At 37.9% G+C, this 24,983-nt stretch overlaps 1 long non-coding RNA gene across 2 annotated transcripts in view; it reads right to left on the bottom strand.

The window, feature by feature from the left end:
• LOC112668224 (uncharacterized) overlaps positions 1–24,983 on the bottom strand; it is a 94,831-nt gene that overhangs the window by 38,394 nt on the left and 31,454 nt on the right. For both annotated transcript variants that reach the window (XR_003141587.3, XR_003141586.3), the window contains exon 3: positions 6,819–6,974. This is a non-coding gene — a long non-coding RNA (uncharacterized LOC112668224). The remainder of the gene's footprint in view (positions 1–6,818; positions 6,975–24,983) is intronic.

Genomic DNA, 24,983 nt, shown 5'->3' with positions numbered 1-24,983 from the left:
AAAACAGAGAAATCTCAAATAAAATAAGAAAGATGAGATATTATAACTGATAACTTCAAAATAGTAAAGATTATAAGAAATTACTATGAACAACTATATGCCCATAAACTATATGTCAACAGATAACCTAAAAGATATGGATACACTCCTAGAAAGATACAACCTACCCAAACTGAATCATGAAGTAATAGAATATCCGAAGAAACCAATTATTAGAAAGGAGATTGAATCAGCAATCAGAAACCTCCCCAAAAAGCAAAGTCCCAGATCAGATGGCTTCACTGGTGAATTCTACCAAACATTTAAGGAAGAATTAATATCAATCCTTCTCAAACTCTTTCAAAAAATAGAAGAAAAGGGAACGTTTCCAAACTTATCCTACAAGGCCAGTATTACCCCTGTACCAAAGCCAGATAAGGACCCTACATGAAAAGAAAATTACAGGCCAAAATAAAATTCCTGATCAACATAGATGTAAAAACCTCAACAAAATATTGGCAAACCAAATTCAACAATACATTAAAAAGAGCATGTGGGTGGCTCAGTTGGTTAAATGTCTGACTCTTGGTTTTAGCTTAGGGTCCTGGGATCAAGCCCCACATCACGCTCTACACTCAGCACAGAGTCTGCTTGTCCCTCTCCCTCTACTCCTCCCCAACTCCTCAAGTGGATAAACAAAATCTTTAAAAAAAAAAAAAAAAAAAAAAAACTAGAGAGCCTGAGTGGCTCAGTCAATTAAGTGTCTGCCTTCAGCTCACTTCATGATCCCAGGGTTCCCTGCTCTGAGGAGAGTCCGTTTCTCCCTCTCTTTTTGTCTACCACTCCCCCTGCTTTTGCTTGCTCTCTCTCTCTCTCTGTCAAATAAATAAAATCTTTTTTTTAAAGCTATATTAAAAGGATCATAGACCAAAATCAAGCAGGATTTGTTCCAGGGATGCAAGGATGGTTTAACATCCACAAATCAATCAATAAAATACACCACAATAACAAAATAAAAAATAAAACCATATGATCTCAATCAATGCAAAAAAGGCATTTAACAAAATGTAACATCCTTTCATGATGCCAAAAAAAAAAAAAAAAACAAACCTCAACAAACTGGGTATAGAAAAAAACATACCTCAACATAATAAATGCCATATACAAGCCCACATCCAACATCATACTCGATGGTGAAAAGTTTTTCCTTATAATCAGAAATAAGAAAAGGATGCCCACTCTTGCCACTTTCATTAAGCATGGGAGTAGAAGTCGTAGCCAGAGAAATTAGGCAAAGCAAAGAAATAAAAACCATCCAAATCAGAAAGGAAAAAGTAAAACTCTCTGTGGATAATATGACATTATATATAGAAAACCCTATAGACTATACACACACATACACACACACACCTGCTAGAACTAACAAATTCAGTAAAGTTGCAGGATACAGAATCAATATAAAAATATCAGTCTTGTTTCTATACACTGACAATGAACTATCAGAAATAGAAATTAAGAGAACAATCTACTTATAATAGCACAAAAAGAATAAAATATTCAGGAATAAATTTAATCAAGGAAATGAAAGATCTGAAAACATTAAGACATGGATGAATGAACTGAAGAAAATATAGACATATGGTAAGATATCTCATGATCCTGGGTAGCAAGGATTAGTGTTTTTCAAATGTCCACACTACTCGAAGTAATATACATATTCAACGCAATCCCAATCAAAATCCCAGTGGTACTTTTCACATAACTAGAAAACAATCCGAAAATTTGTGTGGAACTGTAAAAAAATCCAAATAATCAAAACAATCTTAGAAAGAAGAGCAAACCTACAGACATCACGCTTTCTGATTACAAACTATATTACAAAGAGTAATCCAAACAGTATGATATTGGCATAAAAATAGATACGTAGATCAATAAAATAGAGAGCCCAGAAATAATCGCATGCAGATATAGTCCATTAATTTTTGACAGCTGAACCAAGCTTCTGCACAGCAAAGAAAACCATCAACAAAATAAAAAGACAACCAACCCACTAAGTGGTAGAAAATACTTGCAAACTATATATCTGATAAGGGGTCAATATCTGAAACATACAAGGAACTCAATAACAAATATAACAAAAAATAGTCCAACTAAAAAATGGGCAAAGGACCTGATAGACATTTTCCAAAGAAGACATAGAAATTGCCAGCAGGTATACAGACCATCTCTGTTTCTGCCTATTGGAGGCTGGAAGAGGTTTTCGAAGTTAGGGCCGTTTCACGCAGCATGTCATAAATTCTGAGAGTGCTGCAAACCTGCAAAGGTGGAATTCAGGAACAGTGGGGTTCCTACAAGTGTCCTGTGACCACTTTCTCCTCTTTCCCTAATTGTTCAAAAGACTCTTGGTGTTTAAATCTGAACGTCAACGGTCGACAAAAATAATTCATATTTCTAGTGATGACAGACATTGCCCAAAATTACGAATCTCAGATTGGAGAGTTCTCACAAACAATCTACCTGATTTAAATAACATTGGATAAGAAGACGTAGAAAACAATAGACAGAGCAATCTTAGGCACGTAATTCTAGTATAATCTTTGCTGGCAATTTACCAGGAATAACTGGCCAGGGGTTCTGATTTGACAAGGACGTACTCAGTTTTGATTATCTTTATGGTGCCAACTGTGGACTGAATTGTGTGTCCCCAAAGTACATAGGTTGAAGCCCTAACCCCCAGTGCGATGATATTCGGAGATGGGGCCTTTGGTGGGTAATTAGGGTTGGATGGAGGTCATGAGAGTGGGGCCCTCCCATGGAATTAGTAGCCTTATAAGAAGAGAAAGAGATAGAAGGCAGCTACTTGCAAGCCAAGGACAGGGCTCTCCCCAAGAACTCAATCAGCCAGCCCCGGATCCTGGCCTTCCCAGCCTCCAAAACGGTAAGACATAAATCTGCTTTTCAAGCCATCCAGGGCATGTTATTTTGCTGTAGCAACCCACCCAGACTAATAAAGTGCCCAGGTGGAAAAATAACTTGCTCAACCAAAAGGCAGCCAAAATCGCCAAAGATAATTTATTTCCCAAAGTTACCTTCATTGTGCCTAGGCAGAAACCGTATGATGCAAGGGCACAGTGTATGTCATCTCCTTCCTGGGGCTACCACGTTTAATCCATAAACAAGCTCCATTAACTCTGTCACCAAACCAACATATAATAAATCTAACCACTTCCCTCCATCCCACTGAAGCCACCATCATCTATCACCCGGACAGTGTGGTAGCCTCCCAGCCTGTCTCGCGGCTTTATCTCTTGACCTCCCACAAGCCATTCTCCCCAAAGGAGCCAGACTGACCTTTTTAAGATACAATACACTCTCCTGTTTAAAAATCCCCAATGTCCTTTCATTGCACTTAAAACCTGACCCAAACTTCTCACCCAGTTGGCAAAGCTCTTCACAGTTTGGACCACGCCTACCTCTCCCCTCTGATCTATCGCTCTCCACTTCAACGTCCCTATTTCCCCCACTTACCCTCCAAGCACATTCCTGCCTTAGTACTGAGGTGCTGGTGTTCCCTTCTAGAGATCCTCCTCATTTGGATCTTTATCTGGCTGACTTCCCCTGATGGTTCAGATTTCAGTTTAAATGTCAGCATTTCAGAGAGATTTTTGTGACCACACAGCCTAAAAGAAGCACCCTGTCATTCTCTATCACACCGGCCTGCTTAACCTCCGCAGGGTATTTGTCGTTGGCTGATATTTCCCTTACCTCCTTCCTTATTTACTGAATGTAAGCTCCATGAAAGCCAGAACTTTCCCGTATTATTCATAGATACATCTCTAGCTCCTAAAGTAGAGCTTGGCACAGGTACTCACATTTTTTTAAATGAATGAACAGATTAGATTATTTTAGAACATTAAAGAGGTCTAGGTATAGAAATGTATTCCTTAAAAGAAAAAAAAAGAAATGTATTCCTTTGGTCTACCATAGTACCAGAAATTTCTATAATCAGAATCATTTCGATTAGATTCTAATTGGAAAAACTATTAAAACGTAAACATATAAGTAAAATAACCCACTAAAATTTTCAGAGAGCTGATTCCTTTTTTTAAGCCTCGATAGAAACATGGCTTCGACATAATGGGTTGTCTAAGAGTTAAAAGAAAGAGTGTGGAAATTTGGAAGTTAATCTCCAGAAAAAGAAAGGAACATAATGGGAAGGTCTTAAGCAGCTAGAGGACATGACGGAGGTGACAGAGTCACCTGGGTAATACTTTTGTGAAGTCTGCTCTAAGGAACTCCTAACTTTACATCTCATTTTTTCCTCTCTCAACTGTTAAAGTACTTCCCTAGCTCTGTTTTCAACAATCATCTACCATTTCTGTGAACCTGGCAGGTTGTATCATCCCTCCAATCCCCCAAAACAGGGAAATTAGGACATTTTGCCACATGGTATCTTGCTGGTAGATCTGAGATCAGGCCACGGAGCTTCCAATGGCCAACCCATTCTTCTACAGTGCCTGTTTTAGACACTTAGATCAGAAAATCCTCACTAAAGATCCTACGAGCTGGTGAGATTATCATATTCCGTGAGTAGTAACATGAGAGGAATGAGGAGTAGTGTTGGGAAGGAAGCAAATTATAGGACTGAAACTATTTTAGGAATATTAATAACCCCATCACTAACCTCCTACCCTGCTCCATATAACTCCAGAATGTTGCTTACGTCTTTACATCCTCTCATTTTACTTTGCTTTGTTATTTGTTCATTAAACATTCAGCAACTATTTATTAAGCGTGTGTGAAGTGATAGGCATTATGTTAAGTGCCTGGGACACATTAGAGAACAAAATAAGTTCTCTTTCTTTATTTTACCTTATTATACAGATATTTCAAGTTTGCAAGTTCAATAGCAAAATGCATTTTTTGGTTCAAGTACTTAGTCTATCCCCCCTCTGTGGCATAATGAATATTTGCTGAAGTTAATGGAAATGCACGGAATGGGACAGATTAGAATGAAAGGCAATATGTTCTGATCCCGCATCCTACACCCAGGTCATGTTTGTCTTAGGCTGCTTAGGGCTTAAGCAGAGGCAGAGAAGAACGGCAAATGTAGCAAACAACTGAAAGTACGTCAGTGTTTCTCAAAGTAAGATCTTCAGGGATGCCTGGGTGGCTCATTGGGTTGAATGGCAGGCTCCTGATTTCGGCTCAGGCCATGATCTCAGGGTCCTGGGGTGGAGCCCTGCCACAGGCTCCACGCTCAGTGGGGAGTGTGCTTGAGGTCTGCCCCCCCTCCATCCCTCTCCTCATGAGCTTTCTCCCTCCCTCTCTCTCTCTCAAATAAATCTTCTTTTTAAAAAAGTAAGATCTTTAGACCATAAGCATCAGAATCATCTATTTGTTAACAGTCAAAATTCTATTACAACAGCAATGCAGATCCACTAAGAGGAAATCTCCCAAGGAAGTCTGCAGGCGTCCTGGAGACTCTTGAGCACATTCAAGTCTGAAAGCCACCACTTTAAACCTTAAGTTAGAGCCAGACACAATAAAACAATGTACTCTACTTGTTCTGAGAGGGCCAAATCACATATAAATGACTTATTTTTAAATCTTTTCAGTTGACTCAAGTTCAGTTGCTAATGCATGGTAGACAAATAACAAAAGTTAAAAAAAAAAAATGCAGCCACTTTAGATAAGGTCCTGAAGTTGAGATGTTATCTGGAGCTTATCAAGCTTCTGATTGAGCCACTGGCCTTTGTGGAAGTTCTGCAAAGGGCAGACAGCATTTTTCAGACAGCATTTTTCTCCAACTATCGAGTGATGACTGACTTTGGTTCTTTTATTTTATCTGAATAATTAACTCAAATAAAGGCAGCTTTTTGGTCTAAATAGCCATTGTCAATTATTCCATTTTCTGCTTGACTTTAAGGCTGAAGATTTGGTGCCAAGTAAATATATTGTTATCGTCTTTAAAAATATAATTCCAATTATCATGAATTTCATTGTGAAATAAGAACTACATTTTCTTGACAGAGAGGAGCATTTGTTTTTTCAAGTGAAAGTAACTTGCATTATCATGATAATTCTCTCAATATCCTTGTACTGATTTTTTTAATGTAATGTATCACCCTTCCAAACCATTTGTAATCCCATCAAGGCATTTATCTAATGAAATACCTTAAATTATTTTCCCATATAATGACAGAACATAATGACATCAAAATGGCCCTATCATGGAGTCCCACTGGATTTTTATTGAAATCTTTCATTTGAAGGTATAGAAAAATAAAAAGGAAGGATGCTTCTATGTATTGAAATATAAATTTCATGAGACTCTATTGAAAACAAGTTCTTCCTTTCCTTTAAATATTTTTAAAAAGATTTTGTGTTATGTACATCTTTAGTATGGTGATTTATTTAAAACTGGGTTTTTCAGACTCTCCATATTTATTTCCCCTTGCAATGAAGAAACAACTACCCACAGCCACTGAAAACCCTCTTTTAGGACCTAAATACTGCGTTTGCTTTTACTATTGGACACAGATTCAAATTCATGTTTTATTTTACAGACTGATCTGCTTTATACACTACTTCATTTTATCACTTCTTGTACTACAAATGATATATAAGCCAAACCACCTCCAAAATAAAATCATTTGCATTTAAATTCTTGATAATAATATAACTTGGTCAGGAGTGGTCAAGACTTGCAGCAACCTGAAGGATTTTTTTTTTTTTAATCTAAAGTTCACAAAGTTTTGACCTATTTCCAGAGTAATATCAGCAGTCAGAATACTAGGAAGAAAGAGTGGTATTGGCTCCATAACTTCCATACTCACATCACAGTTCACATCCAGTCCCTTTATAGACCCACTGTTCTGTTCCATGCTTTATCCTCAGCCTTCTTCCCAAAGAGAGTTCCAATAGGTGAGAAGTGTCTAGGACACATAATGGAGAGTAGTACAAGGAAAAGACCCAATGGCCATGAGAGAAATCTAAAACAGGCAAAAGAACAATAAAGGAATTAGACTTTGCTAGGATTCAATCAGTTCAGTAGAAGATGGAAAGGAAGTTGTCCCCTCTTCTCTCCTATTCCCATATTTATGGACAGAAATCATCAGGCTACTTTTGTAGAGATTGTGAAGGGACTCTAAAACTAGAAAAGCTGAAAGTAGCATATGCTTAGATCAGGTGATTTAAGTGGTGGGTTTTTTGTTTTGGGGTTTTTTTTTGGGGGGGGTTGCTGTTGTTGTTTTTGTTTTTGGATATTCTGGTTGGAGAGAAAGGGAAAGTTTATAGATTCATAGCAAATAAAAATGCAGGATACTACCAAATTTGACTTTCAGATTTAAAAAATAAAACCTTTTTTAGTGTAAGTATGTTCCTTGCAATATTAGGGACATACTCATACTAAAATAGTACTTGTTGTTCATCCAAAGTTCTAAAATTTAACTGAGCCTCCTGTATTATTTCTATAGGAAGGGTCCCCCAGGTCTAAGAGATCTCAAGTCTCCCAATGCTCTCTGGAAGACCAGACAGAAGAGAATGGAGCCTGTGAGAGCCTTGGAATGAAAGAGGTACAGGGAAGGGCCCAAAAAAAGAGGTAGTAAAATAGTTGCTGGTTCCAGGGACACAAAGAAGAGACAATAAGACAAAATACCTTCCAGGAAGTCTATCCCATCTCATCAACATAGGAGGAAGATGAAACCTGTCATCTTATCACTCAGCAAATACATTCATTTGGTTTGGGAGAGAAATGATTGATCCAGAGGAATGGAAATACTTCAGAAATTAAAGAGTCCCAATCTAAATCTACTGCCTACTAAGGGCAGAACTGCCCCAGAACTTGTGGTTTCTCTAAACACTGTCAATTTGGAACATACTTTATAAAAACAAATCCATTCTAAGAAAAACACATTTAAGTTTGACTGCTTCTCTGAAGCTTGCCAAGATTCTGACTGTGTAGTCAGTTGAAGCATCTCTCATGAACAAGCTCCATGCAAGGTTTCTAACTTAAGCAGCTACCCTCCCACCCCCACCACACCCCAGTTCTTTTTATCAGGTTAAAAAGAACCAGGAGAAATCTGCTATCTAGAAATGTACTGTTTTATTACCTAAAACCATAAATGTTTGTTTGAAGTTATGGGATCTATGTGCAATCAATTTGAATTTTATTCAAATTTTCCATACTCTAGAAATATTAAGCATTTTGGTTTGTTCCTATAATCTGTGCTAGAGAGAGTTAAATTCTCCCAAGATTCAAAATTTAAAAGTCTACACATTCAGGCAAATTTTATTATGACATTCTAAACCTTTTTTAAGATTTCCTCTAGGGGAATATCAACTTTGGTAAACAACAAGTTACAAAAAACCTTTTTAACAAAAGTATTATGCTGTCATTTATCATTTAATGATCTTAATAAAGATCAATTTTTTTAAGAGACAGAGAGACAGCACCGAGTGTGGGCTGATGCGTGCAGCAGGCAGAGAAAGAAGAGAGAGAATCTTCAGCAGGCTCCACACTCAGTGCAGAAGCTCAGCTTGAGACTCACTCTCATGACCCTGAGATCATGACCTGAGCTAAAATCAAGAGCTGGACACTTAACCAACTGAGCCACTGAGGGGCCCAATAGAGATCAATTTTGATTGATTTTTCTTCTCTTTTCTTGCCATAGACACTTTGCCAAAAACACTATCTTGCCTTCCAGAAGCTCAAAATCAAGGGAATGTTCATATATAATTTAGCTTACTTTTATTTTTACAAATAAGGGCACTTGTTATATGGAAGACATGATACTGAAGATCAGTTAGAAGCCAGACAATAAATGGAACTGGCAAAATTAGTTACTCTTCAGGGAAAAAGTACTAAATCGCTACCTCACACCCCAAACAAAAATCTATCACAGCCTAAAGATTTAATATAAAAAGGTTGAATTTCCAGATTTTTAGAAGAAAATCTAGTAGATTATCTTCATGTCTTCAAAAAAGGGAAAGGTTATCAAACAAAACATTAAAAGTATCCATCTTTTTAAAAAATTTTTTAAAGATTTTTTTAATTTATTCATGAGGGACACAGAGAGAGAGAGAGAGAGAGAGACAGGCAGAGGGAGAAGCAGGCCCCCTGCCTGGAGCCCAGTGCTAAACTCCATTCTGGGACTCCAGGATCATGACCTGAGCCAAAGGCACTCAACCACTGAGCCACCCAGGTTTTCACCATCTTTCCTTTTAAAGATAAGTTTGAAAACTTCAGCATTAAAAATTTTTGTTCATGAAAATAGAATTTTTTTAGAAAAACTAAAAGAAAAAAAGAGCCATAAATGAGGAGACAAGATTTATAATGACATAGATTTATAATGACATAATGACAAAAGATTAATTTACAGAATATATAAGGATTTCTACAATCAATAAGAAAATGATATGAACAGGAATTTCACAGAAGAAAAAAAATGGCCAATAAGGGAAAACTATGAAAGATTCTCAATGAAATTCCATTATGGTAAAATTAATATTATGCTTACTATATTGGTAAAAACTTTTAAAATCTGAGAGTATAAAGGGCTGACAAAAGCAAAAGGAACTTAAAAATAAGTATAGAAGTATAAAGTGATAGAAGTATAAAGTGATATAATCAGGAAAACATTTTAACATCTTCCTATAAATCTGAGCATACGAATTTACCACAGCTCAATCATTTCATTCCTATATGTGTGTATTTATGCAAATATAGATATACATATGCAAATATAGATATAGATATGGGAGAGAAAAACATCCTTTTCCTCTACCTTGCTAATTTCTCACCTGTAACAAAAGACAAATTAACAGAGAAAAGCATGCAAATTTATTTAGTGTAAGGTTCACAAGACACAGGAACCTATATAAAGAAACAAAGACCCAAAGAAGCAATTAAATCTGAATGTTTATGCTAGGTTTGACGGAGAGTAGAGAGACATGGAAAAATGAGCAAGGGCAAAAGAAAGAGTATAAGTAAATATAATAAAGTGGGGGAAACAGCGAGGCCTGTTCATACAGATTCTTCGCAGTATCTTGGAGATAAGGATATTCCTTTCCTTATAGGGACAGCACCCGTCACCTAAGAGTTTTATGACCCCCTTCAGAGGAAGGGCTTTTGTGCACATGCCACTTCCCAAATTTCTTCAGCTTAAAATATGTAATATGCCAAGATGCCACATTTAGGGGTAGTATGTCCTGAACCCCATCAAAACACAGTCACACCCTATAAACACTCTTGCAATGTTCCCCAAGATGTTCAAAAATGGTGATATGTATTTATGTAGCAAAGAAATTGATTTTAAAAAACCCAGTGTCAAAAAAAAAGTGTCCATCAAAAAGGGAATAAATTAGAGAATACTCATATAATAAAATATTATTTAGCAGTGAAAATAAACAAATCAATATATACAACACACTCAACTATCTACCAATATACACTACATACAATATTGGATGAATTTCATATGCATAATATTATTTTTTTAAAGTCACAAAACACTAACATAGTATACCATTGAATATAGCCAAAAATAAGAAAAATATATATTATTTATATGCAGTAATATTTTTTAAATAGCAATTTAATGCTAAATATTATTGCTGTCAAAGATAGCAAAGAAATAGAATAAGGAATGTAAGTAGCTTCAATGTTGTTGCTAATGTGCCAGTTATTAGTGGGGAGGTGAGTTCATGAGGGTTTGTTGCATTATTATGTTTCATAACTTAAATATAAGTTGTATTCTTTTGTATGAGTCAAATATTACATATAAGTGTTTATTAAAGAATTAGAGGATTAGATTTTAGCTGGATTGCTGATTTCCCAAGGCCAATCTCAAGGCAAGAGTACGTCCATCAAAAGCAAAGTTAGGGGATCCCTGGGTGGCTCAGCAGTTTGGCACCTGCCTTCGGCCCAGGGCATGATCCTGGAGTCCCGGGATCAAGTCCCACGTCAGGCTCCCTACATGGAGCCTGCTTCTCCCTCTGCCTGTGTCTCTCTCTCTTTCTCTCTCTCTCTCTCTCTCTCTCTCTCTGTGTGTGTGTGTGTGTGTCTCATGAATAAATAAATAAAATATTTTAAAAAAGCAAAGTTAGCAGAGAAAAAAAGAAAAGGAAGAAAGAAATCAGGCTGTAAAAGCTATTTAATTGTGTAGACTTGGAAACATTCAATTTTTAAAAACATATCATTTTCCTTTTCACCTTTTCATTTTCATCTTCTTAAGTAGCTATAATCCAAATCCAGAGCATGAGGCTACCAAATCCAGAATGTATTCCTTCCAGGAATGCTAGGTGTTATTCTTAAAAGTAAGTCATCCCTTGAGAAACTGAAAATGTTTATATGGTTCTTTGCACTAGGATATTCTTCTGTCGTTAAACATCGTATAACAATAAACAGACGGTCACAATAAAGTAGAGTGTGCTAACTGCTAGAAGAAGGAATTTCAGACCATCTTTGAAGCATATAACTACGGCAAAAATAGAGAGAAGGCTTTCCAGAGGATATGGCATCTAACGTTAAGTTTGAACCATGTGCAGGTAAATGGGTGATGAACTATCCAAGAAATATAGTCTCACATTCCTAAGAAACCACTAGGTGTATTTTGTGAATGGCTTAAAAGATCTTAAAAAAAAAAAAAAATATTCAGGGGCAATTCCTGATGTGCCAGATTTTTGCTTTCCATGGTAACTTTGGAATCTAATTCCCACATGAAATTCAATCCTAATATATACTGACACACTGGTCTGAAGATACTTTTTTTTTTTAAAGATTTTATTTATTTATTCATGATAGACAGAGAGAGAGGCAGAGGCACAGGCAGAGGGAGAAGCAGGCTCCATGCAGGGAGCCCGACGTGGGACTCGATCCCGGGACTCCAGGATTGCGCTCTGGGCCAAAGGCAGGTGCTAAACCGCTGAGCCACCCAGGGATCCCCTGGTCTGAAGATACTTTAATTCCACACCAGGGTATTTAGCTTTTAGCAGTCTCTTTCCTAGATTCACTCCAAAGCACCATGTCAGTTCTTACAATCATGGAAACACGGTTTTGGAGGAGACAGGTAAGACCACCTAATCCATTTGTCTGATCTTATATATATAATTCTAATAAATCCAGGGTCTCATGTGAATCGGTTTCAGAACAGGGGTATATTTTAAAAGCTCAGTTAATAATCAAAAGTAAAAACTTGTTTGAATTCCATCCTTACTTTTCTCATAAACCGTCATAACTGATGCATTGACTGGGAGCTGGACTCATTCAATAATGAAAGCAACTATATTCGTCTTACTGCTCCTCATTAAACAGGCTTCATTGACTCATTCTTTCCCCCTTCTGGATGGAATCCCAGACAGACCCCCACCCCCACCCCCCGATTTTTCCAGTCACTACTACACATTAAATACATGGAAGCTTTGTTTGGGGCATTTTTAAAAAACACGGACTGGTTTAAAATGAAGTAAGTCTATCTGGCTCAGTGTAAAAATCAAAATTCAGTTTAGAACTTCTCCTCTCCCTCAGATCACATCTGACCCCGGTTTGGAACCCCTAGTGAGGAATGGAATATGGTAAGCCTGCCCTGCTTCCTCTCCCATATGGGTCAGAGCACTGCAAAGAAGAGGAGAGACTTCAGAATGTGTCTCACTCAACTGGAGGATGTGGGACTGGTGTCCTGTACGTGGCAGATGTGCAAAGCTAGTCCTTTTTCTCTGGATGGAAATGGGGAAACTTTGGCAAGTACCTCAGAGGCCTCCCACCCTAAGGAGCTAGGACAGCAAGTCAACAATCCCAGTGGCACATACAAGCCTCTCCTCCAGCTGGTTTCCTGCAACCATCCATTGGAGTTCATTGTCCAATAGTCTTCTTGGGCAAGACAGGTTTTAGAAAGTCTCTATCACCACCCATGGGCTCCATATTTGTCTCTGAGAAACCTCACCTTTGCCTCACTGTTGGTGGAAATGCAGTTTGCTTCTATTACAGCCTTCGTTCCTCTATAATCAGGAAGATGCAGGGTCAGCTTTCTTCAGGCATGAGTCAAATATCCACCATGGAAGCCCCTCATGTTCTAAAGGGCACAAACTTTCCCCTGGATTTAAAGTAAAAAGAAAACGTCCTTCTAGCCATGGCCTTCACTCAGGGCACAGTTGGCGGAGGAGAATAATTCAACACACTGACCACTTTCTCCAATAAATCCTCTTTCTCAGCCTCTTCAGCCTCACCCTCTGTGATATATGGATGTGTGATGGACTGTTGCTAGGAAAATTTATTTTTGACCACCCCCTTTGCAAGTGCCACCTAGGTCGCCGAGCACCTCACTTCAGAATGTGAGAGTCCCCAAAAGTGCCCTCAGCCTTTTGGCCTCTCCTAAAACTTCGAGGCAAAGCGAGGTGGCACTGACATCTTGTTCCATGTGAAGGCACAACCCACAACATCATCCATTCAAATTCATATCCTCCTAGCCCCTTTCTGACAACCCACAGCTGCTCCAGTCGGTACCGTTATCTTGTCCAAGATAGCCCCCTCCAAATAAGTCTGACTTTCCTTTCTCTTCCTTTACCTTGCCCTTAGACTTTTTCCAAATAGTCTTTAAAATTCTCTTTGGAAGGAATAGATGAGGTAAAAATGAGCTCCCAATTACAAGATTTGCTTTTCACAGATTAGGACAGCGTGAAGATAGTGAACAGTCTCAAGGTAACGAACTGTCCCTTTACACACATAAGGAATCATATCTAGAAAGGTGATTTATTCAAATTCACGTAACCAATTAGGGAGAGAGGTGTCAATGTAACCCTCCTGCAACCAGGAAATTTTCTAATCAATAGGATAAAATAATGTTCTATTTTGTCAAGGAATTACCAAATAATTTAAATAATTTAGGAAGTTTTAAGCATATTAATCTATTGCTTTTAAATGGCAGTTCTGGTTTCTTGACTGAGATGTTTACAAGTGAGTTATCCTATCAATTCTGATGATACAAAGTCCCAGCCTCTGAATAGTTCAGGTTGTTTGGACATGTCGATCTTTGTGGATATGTGGGGGGGGGGGGGGGGAGGGGGGAATCTTTGTGGATAAAGATAGGTAGCAAAAAAGAAAAATTTAAAGGTACCATTTCTCAGTGAGCATGATCTCATATGACTGAATTCCTGTGTCTTTTGATGAAAGCATATCTGCCATTAGATCCCCTCGTCAGGGAAGGAGAATTTCCATAAAGGTTTACTTGCTTTTTTGGTAAAGAAAAAAAAAAATGACTGCCTACTCTGTGTCTAATCCTGCATTAGGGTGGGAGACATAAAGATGAATAAAAAATATATCCTGCCTTCCAAAAACTGACATTTTTATTTTTAAAAAAACCAACACGCTACAAGAATAAAAGTGAAAGTGCCACGATAAAAGGATATGGGTTCAGAAGAGGGTTCTTAATAAATATATTTTGAATGAGTGAATGACCACTCTCTGGAGGAGTTGGCATTTGAAATGACATTTGAAAATGGGTAGAATGTGAACATGCAGACACTGGAAAAGAACTTTAAATCAGAGAGACTGGCATATGTACAGATAGGTGGGAAAGCGCAAAGAATAACTCTAGCTACTATTTGTGCCTGGCACTCATTTAGCACTCCCCAAATATTATCTAATTCCACCCTCATAATGATGCTGTTATCATCCCACTTTTACAGAAGATAACATAAGGTAACATGTGCCAGATGCTTATTGCGTGACTGGCATCGTTCTTAGGACTTGTACGTATACATGCTCCCACTTTGTCTTCTTAACAAACCTGTAATACGAATAAAATGATTGTCCCCATTTTCTAGTAAAGATAACATGGATCAGACCAATGGAATATCTTGCCCAATGTCATGCAGCAAGTAATGATGAAGCCTGGTTTCAACCCCAGGTAAGTTCAATTCCAGAGCCTCTGCTCTAAATTTTTGTTATACTCCTTCCCTAGAAGATAACAAGTTCAGTTTGGCCTCAACAAAGGGTACAACAGAAAGAGCAGTCAAAAATAAAGCAAAAGAAAAGTAAAACAGGGCTTAAATGCTTGGCTATGTTTTCATTTCATTCTGTGGACAAAAGGAAGTTACTGAAGCCGATCTGTTTGGTTCTGGTTTCCAAAAAACCATTCAAGCCAAGAATGCTTATGGCTTTTTATTCTAGATGTTAAGGAGCTCAGAACCGCACTTCTTATAGGGAGGAAGAGTGTGGCCAGAGCAACTCCTTCAAAGACTTAGGGAAAAGGAGCAAAAGCCCACCAGCCAAATCCCAGGCACAAATGTGTCTCATTTGGTCTCCCCCTTATTTTCAACGTTGGAAATCCTCACAGAAAAGTTCAAATTTGAGGCTTCTCTTAAAAACTCAGCAGATCTCACAATGCCATATTACATGGCAATGTTTAGCTCGAGCGGAGCAGAGAATCCATGCTTTATGTAGGTCATGCTCTCCAGCTTGCACAGTCTCCAAAACTCTCTATGCATTCTGATTTATTCCTCTTCTCGTTGCTTTAAATCTTTATAATTAATTATAAAATATTTCAAATAAACAAAATTATCCCATAAGAAAAGAGATACATGTCTACCCAACCTGCCACTTGATTTAACATGCTTTATTATACTTGCTAGATAATGATTTCTTTGTATTCTAAAGAAATAAAATGTTATGGAACTTTTTAAATATTTCTGGTGGGAGCGAAAACTGCTGTAAGTACCTGGGAAAGAAACTTGGCCATACCTAATAAAGGTTAAGATCTTCAGATGCCACCATACCTAGAGATATCTACTACAGAAAAACTCTAATATGTATGCATGAGCCACATGACTTCCTATTCTTTTACCATCAGCCCACTTCGCTCATTTATATTATCGGCCTGGCGTGTAGGTATCTGCAACATCTAGATATGGACTGTGAGGAGAGGGAATTTATTTTTTTATTAAATTCACTAGAAAACAAAATGTTATCTCTTAAAATAGACATTCCAGGACTTGAGCCCAGGGAAATGAGATTTGGAATTATTTTCTACATGGCTAGCATGAAAGAGTCCCAATATCAACAGTCCCTAGAGCAGCAGACTCTATGCTTTTAATGAGTTTTAGGTGGTAGACTCGCAAACATTTATTTTTAAAGAACTCAGTGGTCAAATAAATTTGTAAAAATAAAAAACTATTGAGGTAGACAAATCAATTAATTTTTTTTTTTCCTGCAGGACTTAGCAGAGCCTTTATGTGAAAATGTGTATTGTGACTCCTCTAAAGAGAGATATATACCATGCAGCTTTCTCCATGGAACATACTCTGGGAAATAGTTTATGAGATATTTATTTTGCCTTTTAAGACTCAATAAAATGTAAGCCAACCTATGCGTATAGAATAACCACATATTTTGGGAGAGTGATCTATCCACATGGTTTTTACAGAATAACTATGATCTCTTCTGTTAGTTCTCTATTGCTACCAAGACAAATCACCACTAGGAATGTCTTAAAACACCACCCACTTATTATCCCACAGTTTCAGTGGGTTAGAAGTCAGGGTATAGGGTAGCTCAACTGATTCTGTGCTCAGAACCCCACAGGCCAAAGTCTAGGCTCTTCAATCCTTTCCAGAGTCTCTGGGCATAAATCCTCTTCCACATTTATTCAGGTTATTGGCAGAATTCAGTTCTATGGAATCCCCATTTCCTTCTTTCAAGATGGCAGCAGGTCACACCGTACGGTAAATTTCCCTAACTGCCCACTAGTGCGAGGTCCTAAGATCAGCAACGTCAGCATCACTTAGGAACATGTTACAAATGCAAGTTCTCAGCTCCTTTCCCAGACCTACTAAATCAGAAATTCAAGGGGACGTCGTGGAACCTCACAATTTGCATTTAAATGCTTGGAAACCACTACTCTAGGATCACAGACTCACTTCATACTTGATGTAGCTTTAAAATACATTTTTCTAAGTGTTATAGGCTGAACTCTGTCCCCTCAAAACCCATATGTTGAAACCCTAAGCTCTAGTACCTCAGAATGTGACTATATTTAGAGATAGGGCCTTTAAAGAAGTGATTAAGCTAAAATGAGAGTTCGGGTGGGCCCTGATCCAATCTGACTGGTGTCCTTAAAAGAAAAAGAAGAGAGACACCAATGATGCCCGCCCACAGAGGAAGAGGAAGAGCCATGTGAGGACACGGCAAGAAGGCGGCCAACTGTAAGCCAAAGGGAAAGACCGTAGGACAAACCAAACTTGCTGTCCCCTTGACCTTGGACATTCAGCCTCCAGATACTGGAGAAAATAAGTTGTCTGTTGTTTAAATCACCCAATCTGTGGGATTTATAGTATGGCAGCCCTAACAGGCTAATACACTAAGTAAAATATGTATCATTTTAAGTGATCCATGTCAATTCTCCACTCCATTATTTGGATGATTTTTACCCTGATCTACATGCTATACTGGTTTCTCATCTTCATTTGGCCTAGACTCTTTCCAAATACAGGCCCAACTAACAGTTCTCTTGCCGATTCCCAACTCTGGCCTACCCCTCAGGGCCTTCCTGATCCCGTCTTGCCTACAAACGCCCAACCACAGATCCATCCAACCTGCACCCTCTCCGCTCCTCCGTCACTGTACTGTTCCTAATGAATTAGAAATATTAGTCAGCCTCTTTATTTCTCCATGATGGGTTCCTTAAGACAGACACTCTGCTTCCTGCCCAACCCACACTACTTGTGCGTTGAGTGAGAAAACAAAATCCGTATTTGAAAGCTAAGATTTGATGTACCAGGAGCAAAGCTAATGAAAACTCTTAAGAATATGGGAAATAGTATAGATGCACCAAAAGCAAAGCTACTGGAAATATTTCAGAATATGGGAATAGTTTTGAGAAAACTTTCCATAACCAAGAACATGGACGAATTCAGGGATTTCACAAATCAGACTTCATTTTCAACTATGCAAATAACTGAATATTTGCATCTGCTGAGGAGCAGAGCCGACAAATTTATTGACATGAACTGAACAGCTAAGCTAGTAAGGTGAGGACACGCTGTGAATTCTGTGAAAAAGTTTACACTTCAGTGCTACTGAAATGTCAAGGATAATTGAACAACTTATTCTGGTTTCCCTTAAGCTCCATTTTTTTAAGTTAATATTAGATCTATATGCTAAAATGAAAGGACAAATATCCACAAAATTAAGAGGAAGACGAGCAAAATAAATGATTCCCTCGAAGGATGAAATTATAAAATGAGACTTGCTAAAAGGTCATGGGACTATTTAATGGAACACAACTCTGACACGGGCTTGGGGCAGGAGATTCCAAGTGTTCTCAAAAAGTAAGAAGATGTTAGCTCCTGGAAACCACTTCTAGATTTCACTGCTTAAAAAGAGAAAAATAAATAAATAAATCCGTACTAATTTAGGCATGTAAGTAGGTTGACAGGGAAGAAACTTAGTTTATTACTTACTTTAAGCTGTAGTCATCCTACTGCTGGCTTCTGGGGAGATGTGACATAAAACATTTTCTATATGGAAAAGAACACTTTTCTGGATAGTCAGTTGCCTTGCACTCGGTATATGACAACTGGATGTACACTGGCATGAACTTATAAAATCATTTATGAACAAACAGCAAACCTCTACCATCATATTTGCTATCTAGAAAGTTTCTCATGGGCACTTAGTCATTAAAGGGAAGATGCTACACCTTCACAATGCCAGAGTTTCCTTCATTTACTCATTCATCTATTTTACTCATCAATGCAGCAAACATTACTGCAAACCTACTATGCACCAGCCTCTGAGCAGCTGCCACAATCAGGAAGCCCCAGTGAAGCCAGTGAAACGGGTAGGTAAACAGCTGACAGTCCAATGTGACAAGGACCTTGACATCAGGCGCAGACCAGATGTTATAGGGACGGGACAATTAAGCATTCATAAAAATGGAACTTGCAGGTGGATGTAAAGAACATTTCTGCACGCACCGCCCAGCCCCACCACCCTGGGCTTCCACCTGGGATAGAGACTACACCGGAAACAGTTCAGAGCTAAGAACCAAAAGTGCATGATTGACTTCCTAAATCCAATGAAAAGCAAAGTACCTCCTCCATAAAGTTTTCAAAGTATTAACTTTCCAAAGGATTGTTCTGGCAAACACAGCCTCTCCTCCCATGTGTACAGAGTTTGTGAGTCACCAATGATTGCCCACCTACCTCTACCTCCCTTTCTTTCGGGATGGGTTGTCTTGTCCCCCATCCCCAAGCTTCAAAGCCACAAGCCTGCAAACAGACCCCATTCTTTTTTTTTTTTTTTAACAGACCTCGTTCTATCAGAACATGGAGAAATTCCAGGTGTGAAACTAAGAGCCAGAGTGCCCAGGGTGATCCACAAAGGCATTCTGTAATCCCACTGCTTAGCCTACATGGATATCTAGGTACTCCTGAAGGCAGGCAGGCAAGCCATCTGTCAGCAACCTATGAGGGCTACCCACTGAAGTAGGGAGACTCCAGTTACAAGATTCTCCATCATGAGGATAAAAAGTGGTTACAGTTGGAAAAGGAATCATCCATAGTAGAGGGGATGTCAATGCAGATTCCCCAGAAGAACTAACAAATATGATAATGAGAGAGCCAACATTGACATGCCAGAGGCATAGAGGGAGCCAGCGGGCAGCTGGCGTTAGGGAGAGAAACAATAATGCCCAAAGGAAGAGGGGACCACAAGCTATCACCAGTGATGGTCATTCATAAAAGCAGACATTAACACACACACACACACACACACACACACACACACCACCAGCTTCTGCAGCTGTGTGAACATAATGACCTGGGAAGAGAGAAGGGGCCAAGTTCAGACACCAGTATTCCTTTGGTCAGTGGGACTCTGCAGCTGCCTGGGAGCTCTGCCCAAATTCTGGGAAAGAGTCTTTGAAATGGACACTGACAGTATCCCAATTTGATTGAAATGAAACTGCTTTAAACTAGAAATGAGTGACAAAGGGAAGAGGGGTTCGAGACCGAAAAACAAATATGAAACCTATTCCACGCTTGAACATCACTATTGAAACTCTTAGATCATATCTACTACAATGTTCATAATTTTCAAAAACTTAAATTTGTATATCACATTTGAGTTTTCAAAGACATTTAACATATTTTTATTCATTTTATCATCTCATCTATCGTGTAGGAAGAGCAATTGAGCTCATCCCTATTGAACTGATGCGAAGACTGAAATTTGCCAATGTCACACTGATAATATATCGCAGAAGTGAAACTAGGACCCAGTCTCACCTCAGATGGGCAATATTTTAAATGGATAAACTGGCTTTAAATGAGTCAAACTGATCACATTGCCTGGAATTTCTAAAAAAAAAAAAAGAAAAAAGAAAGAAAAGAAAAATGAAACCAGCAGAATTTGTAAAGCTTATCCCATTTGCCTTTAAGTAGTAGACTCTACCTGTAAGGTCTACCCATCTACTGATACCTATATGCTTATTAATAATATTTTATGCCCTGTACAATAGTGGGAAATCATGTTTATATATTAGAAAATGGCACAAAACATACTGATTAACTGTGACAGAAACTGACCAGAGGCAAATTATCTCTAAGAAGATAAAATCATTAAATCCACATCATCTCTGCAAATTAGCATGATTTTAAAATTTCAGACACTGGCCAAAGAAATTATAATAATTTCCCAAGTTTGAATTTATCTCCTTTGAAAAGGAAAGTAGTTGGAACTACTTCTAAGAAGGTCCTTCAGGAACCCTGAAGCTTAGCAAGTATATTTCCTCCTTCAAGGTCACTGCTAAATACTCCACTAATTAGTACTTTAACTTCACATTTTAAAAATTATCTCAATTTCACCTGACTTAGCTTGTTAGTTATAGGTCAAACAATGGAATCTTACCCATTCTAAGTGCTCATTAATTCTTAAAAGAGTAAATGAATGAACGAATGAATATTCTGAGACTTTTATATGTGAAGAGCTTTGCAATTATTTGTTATGCTGGGAAGAATGAATTTTTAATCTTGACATCTCAATCAAATATATTTGTCATAGAGTCATTTATGACCACAAACAACTGAAACAAGGCAAGACCCCTATTTGTGTAGTTGGGAAGAATGACAAAAATATTCTCAGAAATACTCAGAAGATTTCACTTGTCTCATTGGCTCAGAGGATGGCATCTTCTCACACCTAAGCCAATCACTGGCAAAAACAATGGAGTTACCATTAAACTGATGAATACTAACCAAATTTCATTCCAGAGTAAGGGTTAGCCACTCTCACTCAATTCTCTCATGATGTTCCTTACATTCTGAGGTACTAGCTGGAAGGCTGGACTTTGACCTGACTTAGATTGTTCCTTGGGCAGGAACCACTATGCCCTGTTGGTCTCTGAAGCATGAATTAGTGACTCGGTGGCTACTTCAAACTGTTCAGAAAGATATTTTTGGAGAAGGTAATATTTAAGCTAAATTCTGTATGATTAAATGGAGCCAGTGCTATATAGCGATCAGGGGATGGTCATTTCAGGTACAACACTGTTTTGCAAAGGGTCTAAAGAAGGACCAGGATTAGTATGTTAAAAAGAAACAGAAAAGCCCATTTAATTAAAAAGTAGTGGGCAAGGAGTAAAATGGTGAGCTGTAGTGGATGAAGTAAGTAGGCCATTTCCAGAATATGTAAACCAGGGTAAGGAATTAGGGTTGTATCCTAGTAGCAATGAGAAACTATAGGAGGATTTTAAACAGAGAAGGAATATAGTCGGATGTATGTTTTTAAGAAGTACCACTATGGATAGCAAGGTGTACAGGGTGGAAGAGGAGAGACCAGTTAGGAGGCTATTGCAGTAGTCAAGGCAAGAGATGGTGGTGCAGTAGTCCATGACAGGCGGTCGCACAAATGGCGAGATGGGGTTGACTCAAGATATACTCTGGAGGTAAAATAGGCAAGTCTTAAAGAATGGACATGAAGGAAGAGGTCAGAAAAATCTAAGATAACTCCCAGATTTGGGGGGCTTAAGTAAGCAGGGGGTCGCTGGTGCCATTTACTGTCATAAAGAAGCCTGGGAGATGGGAGATGGGTTGAGGGAGTGGGCCATCAAGAAGGTTTGGTCTTGTCCTGCTTAGTTCAGTATCTTTCTAAATAACCAGGCAGATAGGTCAAGCAGGTGGTTGAACATAGGAATGTAAAGATCCAGCAAAAGGTAAGCATCGAAAATCTAGTTTGGGTAGTCATGGGCGTTCCAAACTGGCCAGGTACCATTTGTGGTATAGACATGAGGTAGCAAAGAAGCTGATATTTCAGATGTCCTACAGTAAAACCACTGAAAGATTTCCTTTCCTTTTTTTTTTTTTTTTGAAAGATTTCCTTTCAAATGAGTACTCTCATGTTGGTTTTCTATCTCTTTTTTTCAAAGCTCATTGTCCAAGAAACAACTATAAAGCGTGATGTCACGATTTGAGTTTTCCTAAGGAAATAATAATTCTAGCAAATACTAAGAGCACTCAAGTTTCATAAAATCACTGAGTGAAGAGATTTGTCTACAATGAAATCACTGGCAATAATTCCTTTGTTAAATACAAAGCGTGAGGAGTATATCATAGGAATACCAACTACATGTTTATATGATGTTTTATATGCCCGGAATTTTGAAATCTCGACTTTAGAGAAGAAATTATAATCCAGAATTTTTTTTTTTTTGCACATACCAAAGGGCTGTTTACAAGATTTACTTAGTGCTTTACTTTGACACGCTCAAGAGGCTATATAGCAAATGCTAAACCGGGAGAACTAGTAAATGGCCTTGTAAGAACAAGAAAACAGTAAACAGAAGACACAGAAGAGTGATTTAGGGAACAAGTGAAGGTAGAAAGAGTAAGTAATAGCAAAATCAGACCCTAGGCAAAAGGTAAAAGGCTTTTCAGGATGCTCTATACCACAGAGTATCTGGGCAGGAGTGGGGTGGGACAGGGAGTGGGGGTGGGAATTAATGGGTTTTTTTAAGATTTTGTGCACTATCCCAACACCTTATCACAGCTCTCCCTCCTCCCTCCACCCACCCTCCCACACACACCTAACATCACTTCTATGTTTAAGTTAATGTTGACAAAATCTAAGATTCAAATTATTAGCTACTCCTTGTTTTTAGCAAATTCTCAAAGTAGTTTAGCTTAAAAAAAAAAGACCTCAAAGCACACTTCATTTCAAGTACCTTTCTGTTGTCTGAAACCTGAAAAATTCAACAGCAACCCAAAAGTTTAGGTACCTCTGTTCAAAAGACTGCAAAGGCTTGATAATTTTGTGCTAGAGGGTTTCTCATTATTGGGGATCCTCTGTTATACCCCACCCATGCCTGCAAGCACCAGATGCATGCTCAAAGGCCATGCCTGGTTTTATGTAGCAGAGACAAACCATATTAGGGTTTAGGTCACTGTCTATCTAAATATGCCCATAGTTGTTGTTTTTTTTTAACTTGTGCACATATCATATTAATCAAAAGTGATGAGAACTGAGATGGGTGATATTTGAAAAACTAAAAACAAAAAAACTGCCCTTGGCTTAAGACCATCCAGCTCTAATGACTGACTTGTAGACAGATGTGGTTCCGCTATGGATGATTACATTTTTCACAGGGAGACAAGAGCGTCCTCTAAGAAGCTCACTCTTTGCAGATTGTGTTTCAAGTGCTTTCCATGTAAATTATGGATATACGGGAATAAGATAAAGTGAAGCTGGGGAAGCTATTGCACCTAGTAAAATCTCTTGTCTTAGTATAGGGAGCAGGTATTTTCCATTAATTTAGTTCGTTGCTTGGAACAGTTACAATCTTTTCACTCCACAGATAAAGGGGATTTCATTTTTTAATTCTATCTTTCCAAATGGTCTAAGAAAGTCTATCTTTGATTTTTTTTCTCTAAACTTATCTCACTTTGGTTGATATATTCTGATTAACATACTGATGTACTCTTGGGATATCAGAAACCTAGTGTATTTTTCCTTTAGCTGTTTGATAATTAATATTTTTGCTATCATTTGCTCCATATTCTATAAAAAAGAATTGTATGACTTCTTCAAGAGTAAAATTGAATAGTTAATTGTTTCATTGACCTTTATTAACTGCTCATTTTCCTCCTTAATTAGATTATTATTCATAGATGGCCTTAAATGCATTGATTGAAGATTTTCAATGGTTTAAGAAAGGTTTAAATTGCCTAAGGAAAATAAAGATGCATTTCTATGATTGCAGAAGCTCATGAAATATGTGATTATTTCTGTGATTGCAGATGCTCATGAAATATGATTATCTGATATGAATGTTTATTACACACAAAAAGCTAAACAAAGTAATTTATTGACTTAACTATTGTTTCTTTCCACATTCAGTTTTTCCAAATGTTCGCACTATCTTTTAAGGGTGTGTGGACAAATTATCCTGCAATTCTAACCTAGACAGAAGGAAAGACTCACCCTCAATTCTATAATGTCATTTTGCTATTGTAAATAAGGAGAAATAACTAGATAACTGAGACACCCAGTCAAATTAAGCCATTTTGTCATTGATTTCCCAATTCTAAGTGTACAGAAGTCACATGTTCTTGCTTTCATTCTGACTAGACATCAGTTGTCAATTTCAATGCATTTCTTTTTAAATAATGTTTGCTCTTTTAATAACTTAATTCTTCAGATTAGATGTTTCTCCTTGGGTATTTAGGAGCTCATTTACTTGGTTTTATCAAGAAACCTCTGCTAGCAGAGAAATTAGGAAGAACTGATCAAAAAATTCAATGAAGATCTTGTCCCAAAATATGAGGAAATGCTAGCCCTGGGACCACTATGCAAACTAATGGAGTTGTTTCAATTTTGTTGTTAGCATTCTTCTAAGTAAGAATTACATGACAATTTTACAGTATTCAAATATAATAAAATTTCATCAAAATCATATCCTGGTGCCAAAAACAAACAAACAAAAACAATTAAATGGTGAAATTTAAATATAAAA

The sequence above is a fragment of the Canis lupus genome, chromosome 36 (genome assembly GCF_003254725.2).
Source record: "Canis lupus dingo isolate Sandy chromosome 36, ASM325472v2, whole genome shotgun sequence".
Lineage (NCBI taxonomy): Eukaryota > Metazoa > Chordata > Mammalia > Carnivora > Canidae > Canis > Canis lupus.
This window is presented reverse-complemented; position numbering and strand designations above follow the sequence as displayed.